The 13,875-nt window shown below is 43.9% G+C and overlaps 1 pseudogene; it reads left to right on the top strand.

Annotated features, from left to right (window-relative positions):
• Positions 1-10,921: 10,921 nt before the first annotated feature.
• LOC112547903 lies at positions 10,922-11,069 on the top strand (annotated as a pseudogene).
• The last annotated feature ends 2,806 nt before the right edge of the window (positions 11,070-13,875 follow it).

The raw sequence follows: 13,875 nt of genomic DNA, 5'->3' as shown, positions 1-13,875 counted from the left end.
TCTAGGAGAAGAATTTGGCTATATATATATATATATATATATATATATATATATATATATATGTATACAAATATTCAAATTCTTCTATATTCTTATATATAGCCAAATATATATATATAGCCAAATTCTTCTCCTAGATACATTCATGAAGCCCTCTTTATATCAATGGGATTAATCACTGGTCTAAACTGAATACTATATGTGTGTGTGTGTGTGTGTGTGTGTGTGTGTGTGTGTGTGTGTGTATCTATCTCCTAATTGAGTCTACCAAAATACTTATTTCTTAATTCAATAGTTATGCCTGTCCCTGGATATTTAGTACAATAATAATCCCCACTACCTTCAATGTCAAGATGTCCGGAAAAAAACAACACTGAGAGCCCTTTTTTTCTTATTGCTTGTTTTCAGTTTTAGACCTGTTTATTCCAAGTAAATTTGACATAACATGCTGGATCTGAAAGCCCTGCAAACAAACTTTGGTAGTTATGTGGCTGGCCCTATTTCTTTGGAAGCCAGACCAAAAACTTGAATTTAAACACTTGTGACCTTTGGGAAAATTCAAATCCCCCTCTGCTTAGCTCAGGCTCCTCTCTGCTCTCATTGGGTACATCCAGATGATTGTGCATGTGCGCTTTGTGGTGCCTGAAAGGCTTTTGAGGTGCCACAAAACCCACCCAGTACATATGAAAAGGTTCTCTGTGCTGTATATTTGCAGCATAGAACCAAAATTAGATACTGGAAAATCCTTGTATCTAAAAAAAACAACACGGCACATAAAAGAGGTGCAGCGTGTGCCACCCAAAGCCAGAGCCTGGCCAGCCAGAGCCATGCTACGGTTGTACACCAGGTTCCACACACCCAGGTTGCCACCGTTGCAGCCCCAGGAGGTTCCCAGGACCCCAGTTAAAGCTGCTGGGGCCAGCCTCCCCTACCTCACCTGGAGCAATTTGCTGCACGCTAGAGCGCGCATGCAGGAGCATTCTCCAGGGGCAACTAGCAGTGGCACAACTATGCGCCACTGCAGGTTGTCTCCAGGGAAATGCACATGCGCGCTCATCTGGATGCACCCATTGTGTTTTTATAAAGTGAACTGTTTTTGAAAGAAACAAGAATCTACAGCATCCCTGACACATACTCAGCTGACACAGGTGGAGCATTCTCCCCAAATAAATCCTATAATCCTTGCTCAGGCAACACTTGAGATCAAAAGAGTATTTTATCTGATTAAAGACTGACTAACTGCTGAGTAAAGGGCTTCAAGCCTGGAGACATTTTTTAAGCATCAATAACTCAAGCAAGAATTTAATGCAGCATTAATATGCTTAAAATTGAGTGACAATTGCCACCTGTTAGAATTACAGTTACACACCTATCATTTACCAAAGCAAAATGCCAGCAGTGAGAAAATAAAAAAACAAACAAAAGCAATTAATACTTTTCAGTGGAAATCTTGTCTTAACCAAGGTTAAAAACGCAGGTGTGTACCCCCTCTGCTGGACTGGTATTGATATGCACAGAACTTAAGCAATAACAGATGGAAAAATTAGCAGACCGGATATGACCACAAAGCTCCATAGATTATTAAAAAAACCCCAAAGTGACCAAAAAAACCCAAAAGTGACCTGTTCAGAGGGCTAAAATATGAGGAAAAGGTTACATAGCAATATGGTTATGGGAGAAGCAAGAAGGAAAATAGTGCAACTCACTGAGTATCATAGGCTGAGTGCCTCTACACTAATGCTACAACTATGAGGACCAGGGGACGCATCTACATGAGACATTTACTGTGAAGGTGTCTAATTAGCTGTGCAGTAAATGCCATGTGTCTACATGTGTGCCCCAATTAGGCCAGAGTAGATTAATTTACCCTGCAGCAGATTAGTACTTGTACATACAAGTACTATCCTGCCGAGGAGTAAAAAACTCCACAGCAGCATATGTGCAGATGCTGCCCCAGCTTGCTAGGGCACAAGAGTGCTTCAGTGTGTGGGCTGCCTCTCAGCTAGCCCTGCACTGAAGCACCCTTGTCCCTCAGCCAGCCCCTCCGCAGCATATTGAGCCAGAGCTGAGCAGCCCTGGGCTGGCAGGCTGACCTCCTGAGCCCTGTTCCAGCTAGGGCTACTCTGCCCCTGCTCAGTGTACTGTGCTCCTGGATGTATGTGCAGACACAGGTCTCAGAAGCAATAAACTCCAGAGCAATAAGCTCCAGAGTTTATTCATGCACCCTAATATCACGTGTAGACACTTCCAGGATGGAATACAGTAGTAGTCGTCATACACAAGAAATACTGTGATTTAATTAGCATCACAGAAGCTTTGTTGAGGGTTGGGATGGCATGGGTGCTACGATACATAGTTGTCAACCCAGAAGGTTGTAAATTCAAGGCCATAGCAGAAATGCTCAGGGTGTGGCTCTGTCAGATTCCAATAAATCTGGGAATTCTGCTAAATATCTTGTCACAAGCACGTGAAAAAGAAATTAATAAAAGCTTGGTGGCATAAACTAGAGAACTTATGAAAACTTGTGGCCATAGAGGGAGGTACTGAATGATTGGGAAAAGGGCAACTATAGTGTCCATCTTTAAGAAAGGGAAAAAGGAGGATCAAGGGAACTACAAATCAGTCAGCCTCACCTCAATCCTCAGAAAAATCATGGAGCAGTTCCTTGAGGAATCCATTTCCAAGCACTTGGAGGAGAAGAAAGTGATTAGGAACAGACAACATGGATTCACCAAGGGCAAATCATGCCTGGCCAACCTGATTGCCTTCTATGAAGAGATGTCTGGCTCTGTGGATGCAGGGAAACCAGTGGTTGTGATGTACCTTGATTTTAGCAAGGATTTTAATACAGTCTCCCACAGCATTTTTGCAAAACAAGGAAGTATGGGTTGGATGAATGGACTGTAAGGTGGGTAGAAAGCTGGCTGGATTGTTGGGCTCAATGGGTAGTGATCAATGGCTCAAGGTCTAATAGGTAGCTGGTATCAAATGGAGTGCCCCAGGAGTTGGTCCTGGGTCCAGTTTTGTTCAGTATCTTTCTTAACAATCTGGAAAATGGGATGGAGTGAGCTCTCAGCCAGTTCATAGATGATGCCAAGCTGGGAGGAGTAGTAGATATGCTGGAGAGTAGGGCTAGGATTCAGAGACCCTGACAAATTGGAGGATTGGACCAAAAAAATCTCATTTGGCCCAAGGACAAGCATAAAGTCCTGCACTTAGGACACTGCTACAGATTTCAGACCAACTGGTTAAGCGGCAGCTCTGCAGAAAAGGACCTGGGGGTTACAGTGGACACTAATCTGGATATGAATCAACAGAGTGTCCTTGTTGCTGAGATGGCCATCCAACATCTTGTCAGATGAAAAGAGATGTGAAAAAGTCAATAGACCTTCAATGTGTATGCCTAGGCAGAACAAGGAAGGAAGGGGTTGCCATGTGTTCTCAAACTTCCCTCTCAGAAGGAACTATAGAACTCCAATGACAAGACAAAGGTCCACTCCAAGTTGAAGGAAACACCCACCTCATCACGGCCACAACTGTGCCTTTTATGGATGGGTATGGTCCCAATAGTGTGGGTACCGCTGGCCACCAGGATTCTGTCTCATCCACTTTTCTGGGGACATTTCCTTCACCCAAGGGGTTCTACTACCCCAGTGTTTGGTGCTCCTTCACCCAGAGCTGTTGGGGCTTCCCAAGGGGACACAGGTTTGTTGACTGGTGCATGTCACTTGCAGTTGCGTTGCTGGCTGCACTGTCTATGAAGCTGGTGGTGAATCCCAGAGGAACCAGCCATACTGGGTTGCATTAGTAGGAGCATTGCCAGCAGATCAAGGGAAGTGATTATTTTCCATATTCTGTACTGGTAAGGCCACATCTGGAGTACTGTGTCTAGTTTTGGGCCCCCCACTACAGCATGGTTGTGGACAAGTTGGAGAGAGTCCAGCAGAAGGCAACGGAAATAGTTAGAGGGCTGGGGCACATGACTACTGAGGGAATTGAGCTTATTTAGTCCACCAAAGAGAAGACTGAGGTGGGGATTTGATAGCAGCTTTTAACTACCTGAAGGGTGGTTCCAAAGAGGATGGAGCTAAACTGTTCTCAGTGGTGGCAGATGACAGAACAAGGAGCAATGGAAGGGAAGTTTAGGTTGGATATTAGGAAAAACTCTCACTGGGAGTGTGGTAAAGCACTGGAGCAGGTTACCTGGAGATGTGGTGAAATCTCCATCCTTGGTGTTTTTTAAGGCTTGGCTCAACAAATCCCTGGCTGGGATGATCTAGTTGGGGGTTTCCTGCTTTGAGAAGGGGGTTGGACTAGATGAACTCTTGAGGTCCTTTCCAACCCTAACTTTCTATGATTCTATGAACTGGAATATTCATATAAAAATAGATTTGAGGAAGAACAGGAAGGGCAAAAAGGAGGCTATGTTGGAGCTCATGTTTCATGTTGCTCAGAAGTCTAGACAGAAATGTGAGGCCTCTTGAAAATCTCTAAGAGATGCTAAATGAGGAAAAGAACTGAGGTGACATCATACTAAGGGAATCTACTCAACAACTTGATCAGGCATTTTCTCAGCAATTAACAGAATAATTCAAAGAGCAGGATCTGCTAGTAATGACTGTTTTCCTCAAATCCTTTAGAAAAGCAGTAAGGAAGGACACAGACTGCTCCACAGATTCTTGGCACGTGCTGGACACCTTTTATTATAGAACAGAAAGACAGTGGAGTAGCCGCTATTTTATACTGATTCTGAAAGTGCACAGGGCTAGGGAAAGGTAACTGGATGGAAGAAATCATAAAATGGTAGACTGTATGATTCTAACAAAAGGTGTGAGCTGCAGAGCAACTACAATAAACTTTAAAGCAGGGGTTGTCAACTAGGTGTACACATACTCCCAGGAGTACTTGGAAAGGTGCTAGGGGGTATACACAGGCAAGCGGGAATGGAGCATAGTGGCACGGGATAGTGGGTAGTGGCACTGTAACAGTAAATGGCACTCTGAGATGTATTAACAGGAGGATTGTATGTATGACACAGGAGGCATTTATTCTGTTCTAGTCAGCCTCAGCTAGAGGACTATGTGTAATTCTGGGTACCACACTTTACAACAGATACAGATAAATTGGAAAAACTCTATTAGAGAACAACAGATAAGTTAAGAGGTTTGGAAATGTGATCTATGATGAATGGTTGACAGAACTAGGTTTTTCCTGGAATATGAAGAGTCAGGAGAGGTTATAATGGTTTTCAAATACATAAAAGGTTACAGTGATCAATTGGCTGGATAAGTATTTATCATCACGAAGGGACGATTTATAAAGAGCACTCCTGCATTTGTTCAAGGGGTTGGACCAGATAATCCTTGAGGTCTCTCCTAACCCTACAATTCTAATTATTCTCTAGAAGTATTTGGCTTAACTTGAAGCAAGGGAGATTTAGAAAATATATTCAGTAAACAATCTTCTATCTTTACTGGATGCTGGGACAGGTTATCAAGGGAGATTGTGGAATCCCGGTGACGGCAATATTTCTATAGTAGAATCAAACTGGTTTATCAGAAAATAAGTTGTCAATGTAATGCAAAGCAAATGCTACAGGGCAGCGAGTCTGACTTGAACGTTCTTACTTTTAGATAAGGTTATACAAAATAGCAACTCCAAAGCAGAAAAGGGAAAGACATCAGCCCTAGAACAAGCACTGGAAGGAATAGCACATGTTTTGAAAGGTTTTAAGAGATCAGCCAATTCAAACTCAAAAACTGTTAAATGCTGCTTCTGCAGTACAAGGAACTCTTGTTGACTTCAAGGGGAGTTCTCTGCGTGGAGTACTTGGAAGGGCTATGTCTGACTCAAAGGTCAGTGATGTCAACTGAAAGACTCCTACAGATTTCAGCAATCTTTGGATTGTAATGCAGACCTGGTGCTGTGCAGCAAGCACACACGATTTTTAACTGAATACTTTTTCAAATGTACAGATTAGAGTCTTTACAGCCCCTTCCACTCTCAACTCACTCCATCCATTATAGACCCCACTACCTCTTGCTATGGTCTGCTTCCTTCACACAGAAGTCATATACATTTTGGAGCACACATTGCAAAATACCATATCTTCTAGGAATGAGGGTTTTTTTTCCCTAATGATACGAAGTTTGCCGTGCACAACAATATCAGTTTCAAAATAAATGAACCATAGCTCCCAATTTGGTTGTCTCCAGAAGTTTCCTTTGTTCATCTTTACAAGTGTGTCTGCACTGCCTCCATGGTGTTCTCAGGGAGGTATGTTCTCAAGCACCCTGCCTTCCAACTCCTCCTTTCACACAACAAGCTTAGAAACCACTTTGGGCACAAGTGCTTCAGCTATGCCAGGGATCGCACTCCCTTGCACATCTCAGACAGAATTACGTTTTCATCTTATTTATTATTTGTAACACCTTATTAATTGTAATAAAATAGTGCCAATACCCAGGGCTGTCCCGGGGGTGGGGGATTGGGGTGACCGCCTTGGGTTCTGCGCTTTGGGGGGCCCTGTGGAGCTGGGTGGAGCAGCTACGGCAACTCCACGCTGCTGCTGGCTTCACGTCCAGCCGCTTGGCACCCCTCCCTGCTGCCAAATCCACCGCTGGCTTCCTTGCATCTGGGGGCAGGGCCCCGCACACACTGATTTGCCCCAGGCCCCGCACCCTGCTTGGGTCACCTCTGCCAATACCTGATTCAGGAGATCCCTAGGGCCCACTGTGTTATTGTCACAGGTTTGGGCCTCTATTTTGTTTAGAAATGCTGTTGTGATTTCCCCTGGACATCCTACTTTGGGTGCCCCCTGCTCCCATTCTTCTCAATGTCCTGAGTATTGAGGTCAGATCATACCTACCTACAACCCACCACAATTATATACACAATTTATACACAATTTATATATAAATGCATAGAGCCTGGGAAACAAGCTGGACGAATTGGAAGTCCTTGCACAGCCAAGGAACTATGATGTGATTGGAATAACAGAAACTTAGTGAGAGCTCACATGTCACAGATGGGTACAAATTCTTTGGGAAGGACAGGCGGGAGAAGAGGAAGAGGAGCTGCACTTCATGTAAAAGACCTGTATGATTGATCAGAGCTCCAATATGAAAATGGAGATAGGTCTGTTGACAGTCTCTGCATTAAGGTTAGAGGGGAGAGCAACAAGGGTGCTGTGATGGGTGTCTGCTGCCGACCACCAGACCAGGAGGAAGTGATGGATGAGGCTTTCTTCAGACAACTAATGGAAATTTCTGAATCGTGGGCTCTGGTTCTCATGGGGGACTTCAATCACACTGGCAGCTGCTGAGAGAGCAGTGTATAGGCAATCCAGGAAGTTTTTGGAGAGCGTTGGAGACAATTTCCTGGTGCAAGCTTTGGAGAGACCAACCAGAGGCCATGCTCTTTTTGACCTACTGCTCACAAACAGGGAAGAATTGGTGGGGGATGTAGAAGTGGATGGCAAGTTGGGCAGCAGGGACCATGAGATGATAGAGTTCAGGATCCTGACAAAGGAAGAAAGGAGAGCAGCAGAGTAAGGACTCTGGACTTCAGAAAAGTGGACTAACTCACTCAGGGAACTGATGAACAGGATCCCCTGGGAGGCCAGTCTGAGGGGGAAAGGAGTCCGGGAGAGCTGGTTGCATTTTAAAGTAACCTTACAGAGGGTGTGGGAACAAAACATCCTGATGTGCAGGAAGACTAGCAAATGTGGCAAGCGACCAGTTTGGCTTACCAGAGAACTCTTTGGTGTGCTAAAACACAAAAAGGAAGCTTACAAGAAGTGGAAGCTTGGACAAGCAGCTTTGGAGGAGTATAAGAATATTGCTCGGGCATGCAAGGGTGAAGTCAGGAAGGCCAAAGTGCAATTGGAGTTGCAGCTAGCAAGGGATGTGAAGGTAATGAGAAGAGTTTCTACAAGTATGTTAGCAACAAAAGGAAGGTCAGGGAAAGTGTGGGTCCCTTCCTGAATTGGGGAGGCAACCTTGTGACAGACGATGAGAAAAAGGCTGAAGTACTCAATACCGTTTTTATCTCAGTCTTCACAGGCAAGGTCAGGGGATTTAATAGCAGCCTTTAACTACCTGAAAAGTAGCTCCAAAGAGGATGGAGCTATATTGTTCTCAGTGGTGACAGATGACAGAACAAGGAATAATGGTCTGAAGTTGCAACAAGGGAGGTTTAAGTTGGATATTAGGAAAACTTTCTCACTAGAAGGGTGGTGAAGCACTGGAACAGGTTACCTAGAGAGGTGGTGGAATCTCTAGTGCAGGACTTCACACGTGTCCTTGTTGAACCTCATGAGATTCCTTTTGGCCCAGTTCTCCAATTTGTCTAGGTCACTCTGAATCCTAGCTCTACCCTTCAGCACATCTACTACTCCCCCCAGGTGGTGTCATCTCATCTGCAAACTTGCTGAGGGTGCACTCTATGTCATCTTCCAGGTTGTATTCAGCATCCTGCACTTCAAAATGGTGGTGGGGGCGCTTTAACTACAGCTTGTTTCATGAGCTTTAATTAAAGCGCCCCCACCGCCATTTTGAAATGCACGGACGCTGAATACATGTGACATGGAGGCTGCTGGAGCATGTTAATTAGCACGCTCCAGTGGACTTGCAACAGACTTGATTAATCGAGATTGCTCTGACGTATGCTAATTAGCAAGCATCAGAGCAGAGCTCCATCACATGTATAGATGCCCTCCACACGTGTGGCCTTATTAGGTTGCATGAAGCTAATTAACACCACCATAGGTTAGTACTTGTAAACACAAATACTATCATACGGTGGCATTATTTAATGCACAGTAATGCGTGTGTAGCCACTGACAGGGCTAGCTGGGGCACAAGGGTAGCCCTACACTGAAGCACCCTTGTACCCCAGCCAGCCCCTCTGCTGCATGTTGAGTCAGGTTGGAGCAGCCCTGGGCTAGCAGGCTGATTCCTGGGCCCCATGCCAGCTAGGGCTGCTCTGACCCACCTCAATGTGCCCCAGTCCTAGGTGCACATATATATGCAGCACCCAGGAGCAATAAACTCTGGCACAATATGCACTGGAGTTTATTGCAGCGCATTAATTTCATGTGTAGATGTGCCCACTTATACAAGTCAAACTATTCCCAATCTCTAACCCAATTTTACTGTGCATATAATTTAGCTCAAAGAACACTAGTTCTTTGAACAGAATACATGAAAAACTAAACTTGACAAATAATTTATAAATGTTCTGTGAGGAAAATCCTCAGTGACAGAAGGATGGATGTGATACCTTATGCAACAAGTTTTTTCCACCATGCAAGATACGTTGTTCTTTTCTCTGCATTAATGTAAACTTTCTAATGATGTTGGGGTGTCACTGGCATTGCATCAGCATAACTGGGAGAAGAATATTGTAATCTTTTCTTGCTAATGCATCATTGTTGATTTTTCCTCATAATATCCAAGTTACATCACATTACTTCAAAGGAAACAGTCAATTGTGTGGTCAGTATTTTTTGCTCTTTGGTTACACTTTATATTTTTCTTCAATTCAGAGAAAGGAAATCTTTGAAGAGACCTTTTAAAGGGATTTTCAGATTCTTGTGTTGCAGTCGTTTTTTATATACCATATTTATTTGAATATAAGACAACCCTGAACACAAGATGACCCCCCCAATAATTAGGTTCTATTTATGAAAAACATATAAATTTGTTATAATTTTCCAGGTATAGAAACTAATTATTGGAAGTTTGCCTTGAATTTGCCACCCTCCCACTGTTACAGCAGGGAAAATAAGTCAGGAGGGGTCAGGTTCCCCCATTCCACCCCCACAATTTCTTTCCCCTGTTATCTCTTCTATCCCTTCCATGTGCTTAGGGAGAGCAATGTAAAAAGGGGGGGGGGTAGGAGGGAGGGGGGCTTTCTAGCAGACACCGCTCTCCTGAAGCACATGAAAGTGAGGGGCAAATATGAAAAGATGGACTTTGAAATAAACATGCCTGTAGTAATTTAGTTCACCTAGAATTGATGCATTTTACCTTTTTTGGAAACTGCTGCCAGTTTTAGCACAGACACTCCATAAACACACTTCTGAGCAACACTTTTGAACCTACTTATCTATAGTATAAACTATGCATTATATTAGTCCAAAGCCAAAAGGCTCATGATTTCCAATGTAGTTCACTGAGGTGGGCAGCAGAGTCAACAGTGGTGACCCCACAGCTCAGCACTGCTCACTATGTGTGTGTACTTGAACTATCAACATTTTATAGGAGCAGGACATCTGGTTTACCTGTGGCAGGTTAGGGTGTTAGGTCTGTGTTGTGTCAGTGTTGATGGTAGTCTTATGTAGAGTTTAGATTATGGTTATATGGGATAGTTTGGATAGAGATGATCCTGCCTCAGGCAAGAGGTTGAACTACATGACCTCTGGAGGTCCCTTCCAGCTCTACTTCTTTATAAGTCTATGACTCTATCCCTCCACAAAGGATCCATGTGCTAATTAGCCCCCCACTCATAACTGGAACCAGGTATTTTTTTCACAAGTCCTGAGGTCCTCCAAAAGTTTATATGCAGATAAAGTGCAAGGCACTCTGGTCCAGCTCTACCACATGGAGTGTAGGGTCACACTAATTGTATGAACAACCTGTGAGAGGAGGTGACAAAGGGATTTTGGGTGAATTGTTTGGGGCCCTATTTGCTGATGTTTGCCAGATACTTAAGGCTGGTGAGGAAACAGGAATAATTGCAAATGGGAAAGAAATGCACAGCTCAGCTATAGAAGTGAAAAGAAAATAAAATTGTATTTAGTATAGTGGCTCACTATGACTTGAAAAAGAGTCAGCACTGAGGGGATGGCACACAGTGGGCACTACCGTGAGTCTTATTTAGATGGAGTGTACTAGCCTACCCTTGGGATAAGTTCCCATCAGCATCTCAGCCTTTTTGGCTAAGACCAAATGTATATGATAAAATCAAAAGCATTTCTGGCACTAAGGGGAGGGTGTCAGGGCTGGCTCTAGTCCTCCTGGTGCCTTGGCTGGTATTGCAGTACCTTCAGGCCTGGTGCCAAGACATGATGCCAGTTCCCAGTGGAGGTAACATCCGCCCATCATTTTTATGACACACACTCACACACACACACACACACACACACGGTTCCCAGTGTGTATGTTTTATAGTTATGCCCAGTGTTGGCTGCATTTACATCAATTTCATAGCTGATTTTCATTTTTGAGCACATGGTGCTTTTGTCTATCATTAAACTGATTCAATGTATTTAATGCAGTTTCCTTGTATGCAAATGTAAGATGAGGAGCTTTTTTCCACATTGTCTTACATGAGAGTAAATGTGGTACTATAGAATCATAGAAAATCTGGGTTAGAAGGGACATCAGGAGGCCATCTTGTTGAACCCTGAAAAAGGAGAGGGGGCTGTTAACATCTGTGGAGTAAGGAGATTAGCAGGATGGCATGTTGTGGAGATGGTTGTTTGTTTATTAAACCTCCCCTCCCCCCACAATGTTTTCATGTTCCTTCATTAAAAATCTCTGAAAGCATATCTATTGATTGTGGTCTTGTTTCACCAGAATCATTAAATCTATAAACACCTTATGATTTATCTATGTTTAAAGTGCAGTGATGATATGTTTCATAGCAAAAAACCCCAGCAAACCCTGTGTCATTAATTAAGGTTACAATTTTGTAAAGAGGCATCACCATCTCAGGAAAATATAAAAGCTAAGCCAGGACATAAAAGGAGACACAACACTTGCTGCATAGAAGGGAGTGACATGAAAGTGTGTGTAGTGTGGTCCATTTAAATCTTCACATGAAATTGTGTCCCACATTTACAGTGCAAGGGCCAGGGATTAACATGTATATTATCTTTATATGTTGCATGTTATATGTATTATGTTTAGAGTGTCGTGTTTTGGATATTAATTCTTTATTCTGTTCTATTCCGCAATAATGTAATCAGAGCAGATCTAAGATTTGTAAAAAGGGGATGCATATGTCATGGTATATCATCACACATAAAACAACATATTTTTCTCTAGGTAAGGAGAAGCTACAAGCTGTACTAATATTTTAGGAGCATAACACTATATTATTCAGTTTAAGATCAAAGCAAAACCAAATAAAACTATTGGAAACTGCACTAATTAGCTAAATTATATACAGTGTTACGTTTTAAAACCCCAACAAACCAGGTAAAATTAGTCAAAATATATTGTTTCATTGGTCCTATAGTCACTATAGTTAAATTAACATCTCCTATTCAGATTTGTAAAACAAAATCTAGTCTTCTTGAGCATCTTGACAGTGTCTCTATTACTTCACTGTCAGTCATTTCTATAGCTGAGGTAATATTACCACACCTGAGTTAAGGTTTTTAGCTAGAGCTAAAAATAGTCTTCATAGCTGTTAAGGGAGACATTACCAGGAATGGCTAACAGACAGCAACATTATAGAATAAAGGGTAGTTTGAATAGATGAATATCAAGACTATTAAAAAGGAAAGAGGGTTGTTAACATCTGTGGAGTGAAGAGAGATTTGCAGGAGTCAGGTAGATTATAGTTGTCAGGATCAACCAAGCCATGGGTGGTCACTAAGCACAGTTACCATGGGCAGGTCATAGGGGGTCACACCAGGTATCTGTTGCAGTCTGAGTCATCAAGCCAAGAGTTGAGGCAGTATTGTGGTTAGGGTGGATGGCAGATTAACGCTGGGAGCCTGAAACAAGGCTAGGGTCCAAGAAACACACACACAAGTACTGTTGCTGGGATAAGTCCCACAGGAAGTAGTGTGGCAGGGGGTTATAATCCCTCTGCCAGGGTCTCATGGTTTCTATAGGTTCCTCCTAGTCATGATGCCTCATCAATGTCCTCATGGGAGGGATGAGGTTGGGCCTGGGCTGGTGTCTGAACAAATGCCTGGTGGTGCTGAGGACTTAGCCTCTCTACCTGCTGGCTTGGCTGCTTCAGGTTCAATTTTCCCTTGCTCCTAATAATGATGATCTATGAAGTCAATTTACTTCCTCAGCACTATCTAGATAGAAAAGCTGCTGTCACTCCTAGGCAGTTAGTTTTAAAGTTTGGATAGAGCAGAAATGAAAGGGGAGGGGAGGGGGGAACGGCACCTAGATCTGCCCCGAATGTCATACACTCCTTCAATACTGAAAGGGGGGCGGGGGGACTGCCGCCACTGCTGGCCCGCTGAGCAATCCTTGCAAAGCCAGCACTTCAAGACACTTAGGGGAGCCCACCCCTGCCCCAGCCCTGGTAAAATCTGTGGGCAAGGAAGGAGCCCCCCAGGGGACACTTGCCTGCCTGTACACAAATGCCAGGAGCTTGGGGAATAAGTGGGAGGAGCTCATCCTCCTGTTCAATGCAAATAATTATGATGTCATAGGTATAACGGAGACCTGGTGGGACTCCACCCATGACTGGACCATGGGTATAGATGGCTTTACCCTGTACAGGAGGGATCGTGTAGAGAAAAGGGGTGGGGTTGTAGCTCTCTATGTTAAGGAAACTCAAGGCCCTGAGCTTGACCAGGAGTTTGCCCGGGAACTGGCTGAGGCAGCATGCTCCAGGACCATGGTTGTCATGGGTGACTTCAATTACCCGGACATCTCGTGGGAGGATCGCTCAGCAAAATCTGAGTGGTCGCAGAGCTTCCTCTCGTGCGTGGATGACCTCTACCTGACTTAAGAAGTCTATGGGCCAACGAGAGGCAAAGCGCTGCTTGACCTGGTACTGGCTACTGGGGATGACCTAGTCGGCGACCTAGTGATCGATGGGAAGCTGGGTGACAGCGCCCCCGAGCTGATCACCTGCACCATCTGCCGAAAAGCTGGCAAGTCAGTCAGCAACACG

The sequence above is a fragment of the Alligator sinensis genome, unplaced genomic scaffold (assembly GCF_000455745.1).
Source record: "Alligator sinensis unplaced genomic scaffold, ASM45574v1 scaffold558_1, whole genome shotgun sequence".
NCBI lineage: Eukaryota > Metazoa > Chordata > Crocodylia > Alligatoridae > Alligator > Alligator sinensis.
This window is presented reverse-complemented; position numbering and strand designations above follow the sequence as displayed.